The following is a 13,041-nucleotide window of genomic DNA, read 5'->3' on the forward strand; positions in this document are numbered from 1 at the left end:
TTTGTCCGTTTGTTCTCATGTTGTCTTTTTGGTGTCGTCTCATTCGCTCCTTCTGTGCACCTTCCCATTTACACACACACACACACACACACACACAAACACACCAAGCCCCTCCCCCACACACCAAGCCCCTCCCCCACACACCAAGCCCCTCCCCCTGCCACTCACAACAACAACAAAAATCACTTTTCAAATCATGTTAGCGTACACATATTTTGCAGATGTTAGCGGGTGTAGCGAAATGCTTATGTTCCTAGCTCCAACAGTTCTTCCTCTGACAAGAGGTTTTAACTCGCTATTGCATTTGAGGTTTAGCCAAACAGAATCGGTCACATGGACACCAAAACACAATGAGACATTATTTAACTGTAATTGCGGAGTAGTTAAACTTTCTAACACTACCCTTTTTATGTCAACTACTCTTTTTATGTCAGACACTACTAAAACAGAAGTATCAATGAACATTGAATCTAGAACATTAATGCTCAGTCTGTCGTGTGCGGCACCACGTACCGCTAGCAGCATTTTAGCCAAAGACTGTTATACTAGCTGTCTAGTCTATGTTTTATAAAATGTGCAATAAGCATAAAACACAATTATATAAGGAACTGGCAACTCATTCTCATTCTGAGAAATAAGGTTGGCCACTTGATTTCAACATCAAACAGTTGGAGATGGACAGAAGGGTGGGTTCAATACAATTCAACTGTTCTACCTTGTTAGCTAGCAAATAGATCCAAGTTGGCTAAACTTGAAATTTAAAAAATTGCTGGCTGCTCAATAACACGTGGGCTTGTGCTTGAGAGATTGTTTATGAGACCTGTGTTCATTTTCTATAATGCCTGCTACAATAAGTTAGTCATTATTAGTGAATGGGCATTATGCATGCATGGTTCTGGTTATATTTGTATCAGAAATTGCATTTTCATAGACAGATTTCTAAGCCAGATCCGTGATTATTGCAAAAAAGCAGGTAAAACTATTTTAAACTTATGGTTGTGGAAGGCTTATATTTAGCCTAGGTATAATTTCACAAGCCCTGAACTAATTAGATTATTGCTGACTGTTTGAAATTTAGTGTATTTGACCTTTAATTGTACAACAAAGTTTATTTCGAGATGTTTTATTTATTGAGATACTGTTTATATTGAGAATCGCCCATAGGTTTAGGCCATATCACCCAGCCCTACGTAACTCAAACACACACCAGTAGTACACACACACACTCCCAAACACACACCAGTAGTACACACACACACACACACTCCCAAACACACACACCAGTAGTACACACACTCCAACCACACACCAGTAGTACACACACACCTCAAACCGCCCGAGCTGCCAGGCATGTTTAAACAGAGTCAGCAGCAGTCTCTCTTTCTCCTCTCGTGCCCTCACCTTCCCTTCCTTCCTTCCCTCCCTCCCTCGCTCCAGGCTCATCATGGAGCTCTGTATTCAGCCCTGTGACATGCATGAGTAACCCGCTAAACTAGCACTAGAAGTCCCATGCTCTGCTCTGAGAAGAGAAACCACCCTAACCGTTATACCCTCAGAATAGAGTATGTGGCCGTAAATAAAAGGGTTGGGGAAAAACAAACTGGTGTTATTCATATACAATACACCCACATCCTGGCGTTTTGTTTTAAATTAGGCAAATCCTTCTGTTAAAAACAACTTAGCGGATGATATATATTTTAGAACACAATAGGCATATCAATAGAAGCCTGGGATACTTCCCTGGTTATGAATATCATGTTTACAACCACAGTGAGTTGAACGTAATGTGAGACACTATGGCCTGCGTCCCAAATTACACCCTATTGCCTTTGGGCCCTGGTCAAAAGTAGCACACAAAACATAGGGAATAGGATGCCATTTTGGATGCAAACCCATTTTATCTTCAGGGGTTGCTGGGAGGTTAAATCACTCCAGTCAACATCCTTTAATTGACTTTATACTAGCACCGCTGGTAGTCTAGCCACCGCTGGTAGTCTAGCCACCGCTGGTAGTCTAGCCACCGCTGGTAGTCTAGCCACCGCTGGTAGTCTAGCCACCGCTGGTAGTCTAGCCACCGCTGGTAGTCTGGCACCGCTGGTAGTCTGGCACCGCTGGTAGTCTGGCACCGCTGTAAACTGTAAGCTCCAACTACCGAAGGAGGCCAAGTATGACTGGTAGGGGAAAACAATCCAATGAGGGAAACAGAGACATGCAGGAAGGATGGAGTGACCCATTTCCCTTCCTTAGTCCTGATGGTAGATTTCACTAATGGATACCAGGAGGAGGAATCTGACCAGTGTTACTGTTACATGTTACTGTTGGTGAAATGGGAGCTAGCCAACGGCATCTTTCTGCATTACAACTTTACAATGAGAGGGATGTTAGAGTGAGTGAGTGAGTGAGTGAGTCAAATAAAATGTTATTGAATACAACACGTGTAGACCTTACCATTAATTGCTTACTTACAAGCCCTTAACCAACAATGCAGTTAAGAAAATGAGAGTTAAAAATGTAATGTGTGTGTGTGTGAACCCACCTTCGAGGAGTTGGAGATAACACAGACCGGCAGAAGGGGAGAGCTAGTATTTCTCTGTGGTGATAACAGTCACCCCATCCTTTCTCATGGTGCCATTAGTCTTCTGTTGCTGAGCCATATTGTCCTCAGACACTAATATTATGATTCCCTCAGACGCTTTATACTCCAGGAACACAGTTAACTGATATGACTATAAAAGGGTAAAGTATACTCATGGGCTGTGCCCCAAATAGCACCATATTCCTTATACAGTGCAGGACAATTCCACAGTAACGGACTTCAAATGTACAGTGCATTTGGAAGTACACACAATACCGCATAATCACAAAGCAAATACAGGTTTTTAGAATATTTTGCTTTTTTAATTTTTTTAATCAACAGAAATATCACATTTACATAAGTATTCAGACTCTTTACTCAGTACTTTGTTGAAGCACCTTTGGCAGAGATTACAGCCTCGAGTCTTCTTGGGTATGACGCTACAAGCTTAGCACACCTGTATTTGGGGAGTTTCTCCCATTCTTCTCTGAAGATCCTCTCAAGCTCTGTCAGGTTGGATGGAGAACGTCGCTGCACAGCTATTTTCAGGTCTCTCCAGAGATGTTCGATCAGTTTCAAGTCCGGGCTCTGGCTGGGCCACTCGAGGACATTCAGAAACTTCTCCCGAAGCCACTCCTGCGTTGTATTGGCTGTGTGCTTAGGGTCGTTGTCCTGCTGGAAGGTGAACTTGATGAACGTTCTGGAGCAGGGTTTCATCAAGGATCTCTCTGTACTTTGCTCCTTTCAACTTTCCCTTGATCCTGACTAGTCTCCCAGTGCCTGCTGCTGAAAAACATCCCCACAGCATGATGCTGCCACCACCATGCCTCACCGTAGAGATGATGCCAGGTTTCCTCCAAACGTGACGCTTGGCATTCAGGCCAGACTTCAATCTTCGTTTCATCAGACCAGAGAATCTTGTTTCTCATGGTTAGCTTCCTTTAGGTGCCTTTTGGCAAACTCCAAGTGGGCTGTCATGTGCCTTTTACTGAGGAGTGGCTTCCGTCTGGCCACGCTACCATAAAGGCCTGATTGCTGGAGCGCTGCAGAGATGGTTGTCCTTCTGGAAGGTTGTCCCATCTCCACAGAGGAACTCTGGAAATCAGTCAGAGTGACCATCGGGTTCTTGGTCACCTCCCTGACCAAGACCCTTCTCCCCCTATTGCTCAGTTTGGCCGGGCGGCCAGCTCTAGGAAGAGTCTTGGTGGTTCTAACCTTCTTCCATTTAAGAATGATGGAAGCCACTGTGTTCTTGGGGACCTTCAATGCTGCACAAATGTTTTGGTACCCTTCCCCAGATCTGTACCTCGACACAATCCTGTCTCTGAGCTCCACGGACAATTCCTTCGACCTCATGGCTTGGTTTTTGCTCTGACATGCACTGTCAACTGTGGGACCTTACATAGACAGTTGTGTGCCTTTCCAAATCATGTCCAATCAATTAAGTTTACCACAGATGGACTCCAATCAAGTTGTAGAAACATCTCAAGGATGATCAAACGAAACAGGATGCACCTGAGCTCAATTTAGAGTCTCATAGCAAAGGGTCTGAATACTGTTTTTGCTTTGTCATTATGGGGTATTGTGTGTAGATTGATGAGGGAAACAAATAATTTAATACATTTTAGAATAAGGCTGTAACGTAACAAAATGTGGAAAAGGGAAGAGGTCTGAATACTTTCTGAATGAACTGTATGCCAAACAAAAACCATTGATTTCAAAGCTAAACTATACAACAAATGGACTACTTTACACTGACAACTTTACAAAAACACATTACTGGAAGAACAGTGCAAATGCAAAGTTTGGTAACAGAATTTCTGTAAAATCTCCCTCAGTTATTTGTTCCCACATTTTCCAAAAACTTTAATATCTGCTCCGAATTAAGATTCAATGATGTCTGCAGAAAGAATGGGGTGTCAGCTATGACATTACACATTGAAAAAATCTCTTTTGGTTATTGATCTACAGTAAGGGAAGTGGATTTTACACCCGGTAACGGAATTTCATCATGGGGTTACTGATCTGTACAACAATTAAATACATAATTATGGATATGAAGGTCATTCTCTTACATTTACATTTTTTTACATTTTAGTCATTTAGCAGACGCTCTTATCCAGAGTTAGTGAGTGCATACATATTTATTTTTTTCATACTGGCCCCCCGCGGGAATCGAACCCACAACCCTGGCGTTGCAAACGCCATGCTCTACCAACATCCCTGCCGGCCATTCCCTCCCCTACCCTGGACCAATTGTGCGCCGCCCCATGGGTCACGGCCGGTCACGGCAGAGCCTGGATTCGAACCAGGATCTCTAGTGGCACAGCTAGCACTGCGATGCAGTGCCTTGGACCACTGCGCCACTCGGGAGACACTGAGCCACTTTAGGATACATCATGGTGATGATGTATCCTAAATAGGTACACAAATGTATAAATATGCAATATCCTCCTTTGCATATTTGGGTATTATTCTACACACTGGCTATTATTTTAATGAGCTCTGCCCACAAACAAGACCAAATTTGGTTGGTCCGGACCAAATCTGAACCAATCATAGAAGTCTATGTTTCACAAGTTTTGACCTTAAAGTACAACACACTAGAGCTCAGTAGAGTTCAGTACAGCAGAGTTCAGTACAGTATTTATTTTCGGTGATACCAATTACCCCACTGAAGACATTCTTTTTTAAAAAGTATACTCTGTCATAAGACTTTATATGGGCAAATATAATTCAGAATCAAAAGTCTGACGGTGGTTTTAACATTCCTGACTCGCTACCCAAGGCTTTTCCTTGTGACATATAGTTAAATGCACTAAAGAGGAACAGCTTTTCCTTGTGACATATAGTTAAATGCACTAAAGAGGAACAGCTTTTCCTTGTGACATATAGTTAAATGCACTAAAGAGGAACAGCTTTTCCTTGTGACATATAGTTAAATGCACTAAAGAGGAACAGCTTTTCCTTGTGACATATAGTTAAATGCACTAAAGAGGAACAGCTTTTACTTGTGACATATAGTTAAATGCACTAAAGAGGAACAGCTTTTCCTTGTGACATATAGTTAAATGCACTAAAGAGGAACAGCTTTTCCTTGTGACATATAGTTAAATGCACTAAAGAGGAACAGCTTTTCCTTGTGACATATAGTTAAATGCACTAAAGAGGAACAGCTTTTCCTTGTGACATATAGTTAAATGCACTAAAGAGGAACAGCTTTTCCTTGTGACATATAGTTAAATGCACTAAAGAGGAACAGCTTTTACTTGTGACATATAGTTAAATGCACTAAAGAGGAACAGCTTTTCCTTGTGACATATAGTTAAATGCACTAAAGAGGAACAGCTTTTCCTTGTGACATATAGTTAAATGCACTAAAGAGGAACAGCTTTTCCTTGTGACATATAGTTAAATGCACTAAAGAGGAACAGCTTTTACTTGTGACATATAGTTAAATGCACTAAAGAGGAACAGCTTTTACTTGTGACATATAGTTAAATGCACTAAAGAGGAACAGCTTTTCCTTGTGACATATAGTTAAATGCACTAAAGAGGAACAGCTTTTCCTTGTGACATATAGTTAAATGCACTAAAGAGGAACAGCTTTTCCTTGTGACATATAGTTAAATGCACTAAAGAGGAACAGCTTTTACTTGTGACATATAGTTAAATGCACTAAAGAGGAACAGCTTTTCCTTGTGACATATAGTTAAATGCACTAAAGAGGAACAGCTTTTACTTGTGACATATAGTTAAATGCACTAAAGAGGAACAGCTTTTCCTTGTGACATATAGTTAAATGCACTAAAGAGGAACAGCTTTTCCTTGTGACATATAGTTAAATGCACTAAAGAGGAACAGCTTTTCCTTGTGACATATAGTTAAATGCACTAAAGAGGAACAGCTTTTCCTTGTGACATATAGTTAAATGCACTAAAGAGGAACAGCTTTTCCCTTGTGACATATAGTTAAATGCACTAAAGAGGAACAGCTTTTCCTTGTGACATATAGTTAAATGCACTAAAGAGGAACAGCTTTTTCCTTGTGACATATAGTTAAATGCACTAAAGAGGAACAGCTTTTCCTTGTGACATATAGTTAAATGCACTAAAGAGGAACAGCTTTTCCTTGTGACATATAGTTAAATGCACTAAAGAGGAACAGCTTTTCCTTGTGACATATAGTTAAATGCACTAAAGAGGAACAGCTTTTCCTTGTGACATATAGTTAAATGCACTAAAGAGGAACAGCTTTTCCTTGTGACATATAGTTAAATGCACTAAAGAGGAACAGCTTTTCCTTGTGACATATAGTTAAATGCACTAAAGAGGAACAGCTTTTCCTTGTGACATATAGTTAAATGCACTAAAGAGGAACAGCTTTTCCTTGTGACATATAGTTAAATGCACTAAAGAGGAACAGCTTTTCCTTGTGACATATAGTTAAATGCACTAAAGAGGAACAGCTTTTCCTTGTGACATATAGTTAAATGCACTAAAGTGGAACAATGGGTACATATCGAAGATGCACATGCTCATCCCCAGAATCTTTTCAGGTGTCTATTTTTAAAGGATAAAGCTAAGAACATTAACAACTTCATAGTTAAGAACACTATAACTGTACAGTAGTACAGCAAAACACAGAAGAATAGAGTTCAGTACAGTACATTATGGTGTACTCAACTCTGGTGTGCTCTACTGTGTACTGTACTCTATTGTACAGTACTATACTTTACTGTCCTGTACTCTACAGTACAAACTTGTGAACCCAACTGTGGTTTGTGACTACTATGACCTCCCATTGTAGCCAATTCAATTGCAGAAATTCCGTTACTGATTTTTCTGAAATTCCATTACCAATTTGGTAACGGAATTTCGAGTTTTAATCACTTAATAATTCCTAAACAAAATTGATATCAGTAAAAACTAACTCATTGATAGGTCTACCTTTACTTGTTACTTCTTTGAACTTGTATTATCCTCCCCCCTCATGAGGGAGAGAAATTAGAAAATATCTTAAATATATGTGGGTCTTTGGTAACGGAATTTCAAGGCACAAGCCAATGTTTCTTAAACTTACAGAAAGCAGAAACATTTATCCAAAACTAAATATTAGTGTTTATATTAGTTGGCAAGGGTCTTTACTTCAAGATTATTGAGTATGTATTTCTACTATCTTTTAAGACTTTTTCTGAGAGATGTTTTCTAAGACCCATTTTCCATCTGTTTGACCCAGAACTCAAAGCCTTTGCTTATTCCTAATTTTTAAGAATGGAAAATGGTTGAAAAATGTATACATGGAAATTACATCAAATAGGGGGGCACTAGAACAGTCTGCAGCACCCGGCCTCACCCTACTAGACTCTGAAGTCAAATGTCTACTGTTTGCAGATGATCTGGTGCTTCTGTCCCCAACCAAGGAGGGCCTACAGCAGCACCTAGATCTTCTGCACAGATTCTGTCCGACTTAGGCTCTGATCGTTAATCTCAGGAAGACAAAAATGGTGTTCCAAAAAAAGCCCAGTTGCCAGGACCATAAATACAAATTCCACCTAGACACTGTTCCCTAGAGTACACAAAAACTATACCTACCTCAGCCTAAACATCAGCACCACAGGTAACTTCTACAAAGCTGTGAACGATCTGAGAGACAAGGCAAGAAGGGCCTTCTACGCCTTCAAAAGGAACATAAAATTTGACATCCCAATTAGGATTTGGCTTAAAATACTTTAAATCAGTTATATAACCCATTGCCCTTTATGGTTGTGAGGTCTGGGGTCCACTCACCAACCAAATTGAGACTCTGCATGCAGAATTCTGCAAAAACATCCCCTGTGTACAACGTAAAACACCAAATAATGCATGCAGAGCAGAATTAGAATGATTCACGCTAATTATCAAAATCCAGAAAATAGCCATTCAATTCTACCACCACCTAAAAATAAGTGATTCTCAAACCTTCCATAACAAAGCCCTCACCTACAGCGAGATTAACCTGGAGAAGAGTCCCCTCTGTTTTCTGGTACAGGGCCCCAGGACAGCAACACAATTAGACCCAACCAAATCATGAGAAAACTAAAAATATAATTACTTGACACATTGGAAAGAATCAACAAAAAAAACAGAGCAAACTAGAATGCTATTTGGCTCTAAACAGAGAGTACACAGTAGCAGAATACCTGTCCACTGTGACTGACCCAAAATTAAGGAAAGCTTTGACTCAGTGAGCATGGCCTTGCTATCGAGAGAGGCCGCCGTCGGCAGACCTGGCTCTCAAGAGAAGACGGGCTACGTGCCCACTGCCTACAAAATGAGGTGGAAACCGAGCTGCACTTCCTAACCTCCTGCCAACTGTATGACCATATTAGAGACACATATTTCCCTCAGATTACACAGATCCACAAAGAATTTCAAAACAAATCCAATCATGATAAACTCCCATATCTATTGGGTGGAATACCACAGTGTGCCATCACAGCAGCAAGATTTGTGACCTATTGCCACAAGAAAAGGGCAACCAGTGGAGCACAACCACCATTGTAAATACAACCTATATTTATCGGTTTATTTATTTTCCCTTTTGTACTTCAACTATTTGTACATCATTACAACATTGCCAATAATATAACATTTGAAATGTCTATATTTTGAAAAACTTTGAGTGTAATATTTACTGTTCATTGTTGATTGTTTATTTCCCTTTTATTTGTCTATTTCACTTGCTTTGGCAATGTTAACATATGTTTCCCATGCCAATAAAGCCCTTTGAATCGAATGCAAGAGTCTGTGTCAGGCAGCTTAGCAAGCTACAGTACCAGCACCCAGAACTATGTTTTTCTGGTTATCACTGCAGAATGGACTGCAACAGCAGCAGTGAAAGAGAGATAGAGATGGAGCCCTGAGGCTATCGTCTTTGGTGTGGAGGAGGAGGGGGGAGGAATCAGTGAATCAGTCAGGTTTTATACACAACACCAAACAGCAAGTGGAACTCTGAACTGAAGATCCCCAGGAGGATATTAGAGAGAGCCAGGCTTAGGAGAGCTCAAGATACTATTGAGTGAATAATAAAAACATAAAAACATAAGGCAGGATGCTCCCTCACACAGATCGTCACCAAACTAGGTAGGATGACTTGGGCATGGGCAGAAACAAATAGGTTCTCAAGAGAAACAGCACAAACAGCTGCTCGGAGGAAAAAAGGTCTGTCCCGTGTAGAGTTGGAAGGCCCTGGAAAGACCTACTTAACATTTGACCAGTTTGACTGACAGTGATTTTTAATTTTGTTTCCTGCTCAGGCAGTGGATAAATCCTTCCTGTCCAGATAGAGATAGCACCTGCACCATCTACTTTACTGTGTCTACTGTCTCTGTCTCTACTGTCTCTACTATATCTGTATCTACTGTCTCTACTGTGTCTGCCTCTACTGTCTCTCCCTAGTCTCTGTCTCTACTGTCTTTACTATATCTGTCTCTACTATATCTGTCTACGGTCTTTATTATGTCTCTACTATCTCTGTCTACATATGTCTCTACCATCTCTGTCTCTACTATATCTGTCTCTACTGTCTTTACTATATCTGTCTACTATCTCTGTCTCTACTGTCTTTACTATCTCTGTCTCTACTGTCTTTACTATCTCTACTATCTCTACTGTCTTTACTATATCTGTCTCTACTGTCTCTCCTGTGTCTGTCTACTGTCTCTCTCTAGTCTATCTCTGTTTCTGTCTCTACTGTCTCTCCCTAGTCTCTGTCTCTACTGTCTCTCCCTAGTCTCTGTCTCTACTGTGTCTTTACTATCTCTGTGTCTCTACTGTGTCTCTGTCTATACTGTGTCTCTAGTCTTACCAGAGAACATCAGTTTGGAGCAGGGTGGCTGCTCTGTATCCTCAATCAACTGGACAAATAAGCACAAAAACAGGCAATTGTTTTTCTTCCGTTTTCTTTCAACAGCTGGAGAAGGAACCATGGCATGATAGAAATTAAATGGAAGGAAAGCCACAGGGAGAAAATTGTTGGCATTCCTGAATACTGAAGCAAACAGGAAGAAAGGTCCCCAACAAGCAAACATAGGCCTGCTGCAACCTGGTCTCAGAGCATTTTGTATTTTTCTGTATGTAAATCCGAGGACATTCCTTTTAGTATATGTTATGTCAAGTATGGAATGCATTAATTTGTGGCTGTCCATCACCCATTTCTTATGATATGTTACGAATTACAATTCGTATTCCATACTGAACCAAAATATAAACGCAACATGTAAAGTGTTTCATGAGCTGAAATAAAAGATCCCAGAAATGTTCCATACGCACAAAAATGTATTTCTCTCAAACGCTGTGCACAAATTTGTTTACATCCTTGTTAGTGAGCATTTCTCCTTTGCCAAGATAATCCATCCACCTGACAGGTGTGGCATATCAAGAAGGTGATTAAACAGGATGATCATTACACAGGTGCACCTTGTGCTGGGGACAATAAAAGGCCACTCTAAAATGTGCAGTTTTGTCACACAACAAACACAATGCCACAGATGTCTCAAGTTGAGGGAGCGTGCAATTGGCATGCTGACTGCAGGAATGTCCACCAGAGCTGTTGCCAGATAATTTAATGTTCATTTTATTTATTTATTTATTTATTTGTTTTTTTACCTTTATTTAACTAGGCAAGTCAGTTAAGAACAAATTCTTATTTACAATGACGGCCTACACCGGCCAAACCCGGACGACGCTGGGCCAATTGTGCGCCGCCCTATGGGACTCCCAATCACGGCCGGTTGTGATACAGCCTGGAATCGAACCAGGGGGTCTGTAGTGACGCCTCAAGCACTGAGATGCAGTGCCTTAGACCGCTGCGCCACTCGGGAGCCATTTCTCTACCATAAGCCGCTTCCAACGTCGTTTTAGCGAATTTGGCAGTATGTCCAACCGGCCTCACAACCGCAGACCACGTGTAACCACGCCAGCCCAGGACCTCCACATTCGGCTTCTAATTTCAGTTTCCCGGATTTACATTTACTATGTTAGGTCTAGGTTATGAGACCAGGCTGGGCCTAAACACACACACGCCTCTTCTACCACATTTCCTAGTTCTATAGTAGTTGTATCCTTCTATATCTATCTATTTCTAACCTTCTATACGATTTCTATGCAGTCTCCCCTCCAATAGCCTACATGTCTCTCCGTGCAGAGTCATTTCATTCCAGAGCAGTATTATAGCATGGTTATAATAGAATGCCAGATTCCATTCCAGAGGAGAGGAATCCTAAAATAAGATGTCCAAAATAAAGGAGTGTGTGACCCCTTCAAAAATGGAACAGTGATGATGTTCTAGGGAAGACATTTCGTAATGCGCAATTTAATCGCAAGTTTTGCATGCTGGCTGCTGTTATTACGTTGATTTACAAGAAAACACCATACTACTTCCAGATGACATCTGACACGACCATACTATGCCACAGGCAGGCAGAGTAACAACATCCTACCGTAAACTTGGTGCCAGTCTTTTTTATGGAAACAACGACTATAGCCAACTGTAATGAGAACAAATACTGCACTAGCTGGTGTATGTAAATGCATTGGAACGAAACAGAGGTGAGGGTCATATAAAAAGCAATACGTCGATGAGCCAGAGGCATTAAATAACGATGAAGAGAGGGTCAAATGAGTGGTCACAAAATGTAGAATAAACATCACCCATTATATAGTGAGAAAGATCGATACATTGTTGCAACAAAATGCATCTCTGTCTCAAGTCTCACGTTCATAATATAGCCTATAAAAAGGATAGCGGCAACATTCTGACAGCATCGTTACATTGTAGCCACAAGAGTTCTTAGGGTCCGGGTTGTTTTGAACAACCAACCGTTGACCAAGCTTTAATCAGTTTTAAATACTGTTTGAAAACATATATTGTAACCATGGAACAAGTGCATACATTTTATAACATTAATGTAGCCTAAAATAGTTTAGAAATGTTGGAATAGCAGGGCAGAATAACTTCGTCCATGCGCGCAGATGAGGTGGATCAGTTAAATTAGTGGCAAGGGAAATGACAAAGAACGAAGGGAGAGATTTAAAATGCAGCCTTTGAAATAAAACGTACCTTTCATGAGAAAAACTAATCCTAACTCCTTTAAAACAATTTGTTTAATTCGATCAAGTTGTATCCAAACGCTTTAGTATTTCCAATTTTTCGTCAGCAAGTGCAGGCTAAAGTTTTAAATATAGACGGGGAAGATTTGCTTGTGTCGAGCGCCACATTTATATGCGTTTGGATCAGTAACAAGTAGCCTAGGAATATATGTGCAATTGGTGGAAGGGCGGATGGCAGGGGGTTAGTATAGATTTTACATCAGTGTTTGTTTTAATACCAAATGTTCTTCCTTGAAAATATCCTTAAATGTATGTTAATTTTAACAATCCAAACATTATTCTACAGATATTCCGTTGCTCTTTTGATATGTAAAA

At 40.6% G+C, this 13,041-nt stretch overlaps 1 protein-coding gene across 1 annotated transcript in view; it reads right to left on the reverse strand.

Moving 5' to 3' along the window:
* Positions 1 to 12,834, reverse strand: part of LOC121544617 (FERM domain-containing protein 6) — a 53,412-nt gene extending 40,578 nt beyond the window's left edge. The window contains exon 1 of the mRNA XM_041854600.1: positions 12,677 to 12,834. The gene's annotated coding sequence lies outside the window, so the exon portion shown is untranslated. The remainder of the gene's footprint in view (positions 1 to 12,676) is intronic.
* Between the last annotated feature and the right edge of the window lie 207 nt (positions 12,835 to 13,041).

The sequence above is a fragment of the Coregonus clupeaformis genome, chromosome 29 (assembly GCF_020615455.1).
Source record: "Coregonus clupeaformis isolate EN_2021a chromosome 29, ASM2061545v1, whole genome shotgun sequence".
In the NCBI taxonomy this organism is placed as follows: domain Eukaryota; kingdom Metazoa; phylum Chordata; class Actinopteri; order Salmoniformes; family Salmonidae; genus Coregonus; species Coregonus clupeaformis.